The sequence below is a fragment of the Hemibagrus wyckioides genome, linkage group LG13 (assembly GCF_019097595.1).
Source record: "Hemibagrus wyckioides isolate EC202008001 linkage group LG13, SWU_Hwy_1.0, whole genome shotgun sequence".
Taxonomy (NCBI): domain Eukaryota; kingdom Metazoa; phylum Chordata; class Actinopteri; order Siluriformes; family Bagridae; genus Hemibagrus; species Hemibagrus wyckioides.
Window position 1 is genome coordinate 22449065 of NC_080722.1, and position 7185 is coordinate 22456249.

A 7185-nucleotide genomic window follows, 5' to 3' on the forward strand; every position below is an offset into this window, starting at 1 on the left:
AACATTTCCTAATCATACTTGGTACCAAGCTGATGTTCATGTTAAACATGAAGTGTAAATGCAGTAAAGCTGTGGGCTAATCTGAGAATGTCGGTCTAAACCAGTCCATGAAGGAAGTGTGTTGGACATGTGTACAACTGTACTTTGGTTATATTTTGAGCCTTAATGAATGCTGTTCATTGTGCTAGAGGATCGCTCACAAGCATACTTGTTTTTAAGAATGTTGTAATAGAAGCGGACATGTTCCATCTTGCATCAATACTGCTCGTGGTTGACGGATGATTGTATGGCCTGTGGGAGCATCAATCTGTTTCTCCTGCTCCTCCACTGTTCCGAAATCTCCCTACCATGTACGAGGTTGAACGAGCGCCATGCTGCGACTGAAAAGCCGAAGGAGCCGCTACGCAAAGCCATGGATACTCCCGTTTATCTTCGGATAGCTTCTGAAGAGCTAGCTGGAAGACCTCCTTCCCTTTACAAGCACCCAAAACTACCCATAAGCCATCATTCTCTTCTGAAGCCTACTGTTGTTTTGGGAAGGAGGAGGAGAGAAACTTGATTTGAACATTTGAAAGACTTTTATAAATCTCAGATGAATATCTGTATATTGAGAGTCTGAAGCGTGTTAAATATGTGGTATAGAATGTTTACACGTAAGCAGCCCTTTGTGATCATTTATAAGCCTTTTCTTCCTCACAGATATTTTAAGTATCAATAAAAATCACTCAAAAACAACCATTTTTTCTCTTTTTTTAATTGGTGCAAGAGCCATGTGGGGATTGGTCTTGCAAGAAAGTCGTCCTATATAGCAGTTCAGCTTTGACCTTGAGACAAAACCTCGAGTTACCTCTTCTCATGTTACATTTCACTGCCATCTAGAGTTCTCTAAGAAACAGTGCAGTAAGTGGGAACAGAAACTAGCTCATTTAAATGTAGAGATGTATGTGATTCAATGTTGTTCAACACAATTTGTCCAGCTTTAATTAAGCCACTCTGTAGAACCCCAACAGTCAACTGCAAAACTCTGCTGCTTTCCTGAACTCTATAGAGATGCAGTGATGCTTGAAATATGACCCAAAACATCATTAGATTTCCACAAGTCCTGAAACTAGACAAAGTTAACCCTATCAAATGTATGACGAAAATATACTAGGTCATTTAAGTATTGAGAAAAATGATCCAGTATTACATATCTGTGAGTGGCAAAAGTACGTGAACCTTTGCTTTGAGTATCTGGTGTGACATCCTTGAGCAGGAATAACTGCGAGTAACGTTAATTGTTGATCAGTCCTGCACAATGGCTTAGAGGAATTTTAGCCCATTCCTCAGTACAGAACAGCTTCGTCACTGAGCGTCCTCACATGACCTGCTAGCTTCAGGTCCTTCCACAACATTTCTGTTGGATTAAGGTTATATCTTTGGCCATTCCAAAAACATTAACTTTTCCTCTTTTGCTCTTTTTGGTAGTGTGCTTGCAGTCGTTATTTTGATGCAAGATCTACTTTCTTTTGTAATTCAATTCACAGAAGTCTTGACATTTTTCTTTAGAATTCGCTGGGATAATTCTCAACTCATTGTTCCATCATTGATGGCAAGCCGTCCTGCCCCAGATGCAGCAAAACAGGTCTAAACCATAATATAACACTTCTCATTTAAACCAAAACGCTCTATTTTGGCTTCATCCGTCCACAAATTATTTTTCCTGTAGTCCTTTGGTTTGTCCACATGCTCTTTAGCAAACCTCAGCAACTTCCTTGCAACACACCAAAGTTGTTCAGTGTTCTTCTGATGGTTGACTCACGAACATTAACGTTAGCCAACGTAAGAGAGGGCTTTAGTTGCTTAGAAGTTACTCTGGGGTTCCTTTGTGACCTCATTGACTATTACATGTCTTGCTTTTGGAGTGCTCTTTGTTGGTTAAGCACTTTTTGGGAGGGTACATATGGTCTTAAATTTCCTCCACTTCCACATCTGTCTGACTCTTTTTTGTAAACTATTCCAGTCTGATGAGCAACAACAACTCTTTTTCTGAAGTCCTCCAGAAATCTCCTGTGTTTGTGCCATGGTATGCTGCCACAAACACATGTTGTGAAGATCAAACTTTGATAGAGCCATGTTCTTTACATAAAACAGTGCACTCATTGACACCGGACCGTCATTGTATTGATTGAAAACAAATGGCCTAGAATTTGACCTTCAAATGGACTAATACTAATCCTAGAGGTTCACATACTTTTGCCACTCACAGACGTGTAATATCGGAACATTTGCCTGAATAAATAAATGACCAAGTATGATATTTTTTGTCTTATTTATTTGACTGATTCACTTTGTCTAGTTTTAGGACTTGTGTGAAAATCTGTGATGTTTTGGATCATATTTTATGCAGAAATATAGAAAATTCAAAACGGTTCCCAAACTTTCAAGCTTCACTGTATTTCCTTTCACTTTGGAATAGAGCAGATTACATTTCTGCAGTTTATTCTCCAAGTTCCCTGATTAGATTTCAGGATCTCCTAGTTTCCACATACTTTGGAATGTTCCTAGCATCTCCTAGTTTTAGACGATGTGAAAGTCATTATTGACAGTAGTCACATGCTGTATTTACCTATAAGCAGGATAAGCCAGGGTTTAGGAATGACAAGTGTGAAAAGTCAGATTATAAGGAGCCAGGATGAACTGTTAATCCTAGGTAAAGTATGAGCAGTGAGAAACCTCAACCAAGAAAACCCAGGATTCTGTTTCTACTTCAGGTGTAAAAAGTCAGACAGTATCAATGTGTAAAGGATGTTCAGTGTGAGCAACGCTGTGTTCATGATTACTGCAGCTGTATACAGGTGAGACAATCCAGGGGTGAGGCTGTTTTTAGGGAAGTCTTTAGAGTGTGCATGCTGGCCCAGTACAAAAGAGAAGAAGCTGGATGTGCCTGAGTCTACGCCACAGGACCTGATAAACATGTGTATGATTACACTAACTGGAGCCTTCTGGTGGTCCAGTGGCAGGATCCTGCGCTCTCATTGCCGTGGCATGGGTTCGATTCCTGGACAGGGAGCTAACCCAGCCGCTGGGTTAACTCTCAGTGCTGGTCCCAAGCCTGGATAAAATGGGAGGGTTTTGTCAGGAAGGGTATCTGGGGAAACACTTGTGGCAAATCACAACATCCGGACCAAATCATCATCAACAACAACATGATTACACTAATGCAGTATTTGTCTATAATAAAGACCTGAAACACCCCAAACAAATACAGCCTACATTGCTGTAATGTGAGAATTGCTTGTTTTGGACCAGGAGACATTTTTCTCAAACTTTCTTGATGCATCTATCTATAAGGTTTCAAATTTAATCTACATTTTGGTGATTCTACAGTTACTGTATATATAGTATATATATCCATGCTGTATGTATATATATATATGAATATTTTCCATTAAGAGGGTTGAGTGAATAACATGGGACACAATTAACTGCATTCTTTGTGAACTGTAAAGGATGACTCACAGAATGAGATGTTAAATGATTTCACACATGAATGTAAAAATAAGATATAAATATTTCAATGATTATATTTCACGGTGTATTTAAAGTGGGCATGGACCATCAATCATGCTCTTTTCCAAATGCTGTCAATATTTTATTGGTGTTTTAAGTTATTTATCTGTGACATGGTAGCGTGTGATATTTTGAAATGTCTTTATTACCTTCATATGTTTGCAAATGTAATGAACTGAACCTTTTAAAAACAGGTTATAGGATGTGATCCTGTGTGCTTCTGCACTCTGCTGTGAAGGCTTTCCAGGAGATTGTGGATGTGGGGATTTGCGTTCCTTCAGCTATAAGATTATAAGAGAGGTCAGATTCTGAAGCCTGCCATGTGTCTCAGTTCATCCCAGTCAGGGCTCTGTGTAGGACACTCAAGTTCGTCGACTCCAATCTTAACCTCCACTCCATGACTTCATGGGCCTGGCTTTGTGCACAGGGGTGTTGTTATGCTGGAACAAGTCTGGTCAGTTCCAGTGAAGAGACAAATCTGCAAGAACCATGAAAATGATATTGTTATTGCCTTCTGGAGTTTTGTACCACGATCCTGAAAAGACAACTGTTAGTTAAAATGTATGAGCTACATAGAAAAACAAATATAAAACCCACTTCCATTTAACTGTCCATTCATTTCCTGTCATGCTTATCCTACACAGGGTTGTGAGAAGCCTGTCCCAGGGGTTTCTGAGCACAAGGCTGAAGACACCCTGGACAATCACAGGGGACACACACACACACACACACTACAGATAATTTAAAGATGCCAATCAGCCTATAATGATTGTCTTTGGACTGGGGAGGAAACTGAAGTACCCAGAGGAAACCTTTGAACTAAGCTCTAAGCGTATAAAACCCTAAAAAAAAAACCAACAGCTACAGTAATACAACCAAAACCATTTCAGCCAAATGCAAATTTCTACATTCAAGTCAATGCCAATATGTGAATTTAGAAGAGATTTTCTCTCATCTAGACATGTGAAAAAAGTTAGGGTCCGAGAGCAAGGCTGGCTGAGGCATACAGGCAAACAGAGACGTTCATACTTTTCGTGCAAGCTCACTCCACTCAGCCCTTCCCTGTCTCAGAACATGAACTGTGAATTATTCATACCCTTTAACAGAGTTTATAACAGGTGTTGATGCAGCTATGTCTGGGTTACGGTCCAATCTTACCTCAGCTCCCTCACACTTCCCATTCCCAAACACTCCAGACAACCATGGAGAGCATCCATGACTTGAGATCAGGCCAACTAAATGAGATAAACACGACTAAAAACGTGACTTGGTATCAAAGGAATGTTTTTGACAAACAAGAAGATAACATTTCTTAGAAACGATCTGGAGTAGAAAAACAATCCAGTTTAAACTGCCTGATTAAGCAATGCTCTTGGACTGATTTACGGAAAAGCAGGCCACCCCTCTGAAATTTTCCAGCATAATGCTTGAAAAAAAATAAAAAAAGGTTTCTGACAGCCTTTCGTCTCACGCAAAAAGATCAGCTATCTGAAAATAACCACCAGATGGTGGTGCAAACAAATTCCTCGACCAGACGGCAGTGTAAAGGCAAAATATTCTACAAATGACACTCATGCGGTCAGTTCAAGTAACATCTACAACTGAACACCAGATGTCGGTGTGCGCAAATAAAAGACAGCGGAAGTTTCGCTGATGTCATTGTCTAATGTCTTGTAACTGTAATTTTGTGGTCACTATGACTATGTTTTTAGCCCTGTTAGAAAAATGTACAGGGACAATGAAAGTGAAACACTGGCCAATGTAGTGTTGGAGTCTTCATGCCTATATATCAGCAGTCTACATGGCTTAATCTGATTTCACGTTCCATAAGTAAGAGTAGAGTGTGAAGGTTGAATTTGCAGAACAATCACATGAATGGACCTAAACATATTGCAATCCACACAGCATAATGGGAGACATATCAGAGTTCAAAAGAGGTTGCTGTGCATCTCACTGGCGCATCTGTGAGCAGGACAGCGAGTCTTTGTGGTGTATTGAGGGTGATATCGGCAAGGACCAAACACATCCAACAGGAGTGGCCGTCCACACAAGAGGAAGCTGTCTGAAAGGGATATCCGGTACTAGCACCAAAAAACAAAATCACAGCTGCCCAAATCACTGCAGAATTAAATGTGCAGGCAAATATTCTTGGTTGGGCTTCTTTAGCCAAATCTTTGGTCAGTCAGGTCAATGCCAAACAACATTTTCATGTATTGTTCTCTGGCTTCACTGTCTGTCTGACATCCAGGAGAGTGCCGGTGTGGAGAAGCTCAAAAGGATCTCACAATCTGGACTGTGGCATGCCCAGAGTGAAGCACAGGGGTGGATCAGTAATGGTTTAAGCTGCAATATAACAGCATTCCTGAGGTCATCTACTTGTTACTGCCAAGGGCTATGTAGCATTTTGGAGAACCATGTTCAAAACAAGTGGTTTAATCATTGCACCCTGAAGGTGGTGCCGTCTATCAGGATGATAATACACCAATACACACAGCAAGACTGGTGACAGAAAGGTTTGAAAAAGGAGGCCTACACTGTACTAATAAATCATTGTGGTCCATAACCTGGTGGTTCATTTTCTTTGTCCAGCCCTTTGTATATGATGTCTCTAACCTAGGTTAAGAAATCACTGTGCCGTGTTTGTGGACCCATGTGAAGAATCAATTTCCTGCTATTATTTTTTAAATCCCATATTTAAAGATAGATTATCTAATAATCCTGTCAAAATACTTTGCTCGCAATAAGTCCAGATGACTGAATATTGACAATAAAATCAGGAATTATTGTGTTTCTGTAACGGCAAGATGTATTGCATCAATCTGATGAAGGGTTATGATCAGCTGGATTCTTACAATAAACATGAACGCTTGTAATGTAAAGTTTATTAGCAGTTCAAACTCCTGTTCTTTTTTTTTTTAAATTAATTTTTCCCAAGAAACCATAGCCCTGTAGGTCTAAAACACAGATTTTTTCTGCTTAACACAGACTATGAGTATGGCACATTTATCCAGATGTATCCTTCAGGTTTTTATTTTTAATCTAAAAGCAATTCACATTTAAACGCATGCATGAAACTTTGGGATGTTGTAATATGACATTTAACATAAAGCCAATTCATTTATCAAAAGCTGCATCATTCATACCAACAATGACAACCCTTTATTAAAGTTCCTTTTAGCTGTTACATAAATGGCCAAAAGTTTGTGGACAACTGACCACCACAGTCATGTGTGCTTTTTGAACATCACATTCCGGATAAAAAGTTTCAATTTTCAGGGAAGGCTTTCCACTAGATGTTGGTGTGTGGCTGTGGGGATTAGTGTTCGTTCAGCTACAAGAGCATTAGTGAGATCAGACACTGGTGTTGACGACAGGCGTTCCAGCTCATCTCAATGATGTTCACTGGGATTGAGGTCACAGATCACTCAAATTGTTCCACCATAATGTCCTCACCAAGCTGGCTTAGTGCACATATTGTCATGCTGGAGCAGATTTGAGCCTCTTAGCTCGAGTGAAGGGAAATTGTTAAAGACATTCTATACCATTGTTGGTCTGTGGAAGAACCACATATGGGTTTGATGGTCAGGTACAAATTCTTGGCCCTATTTTTGCATGTTCTAATAAAACATGTTA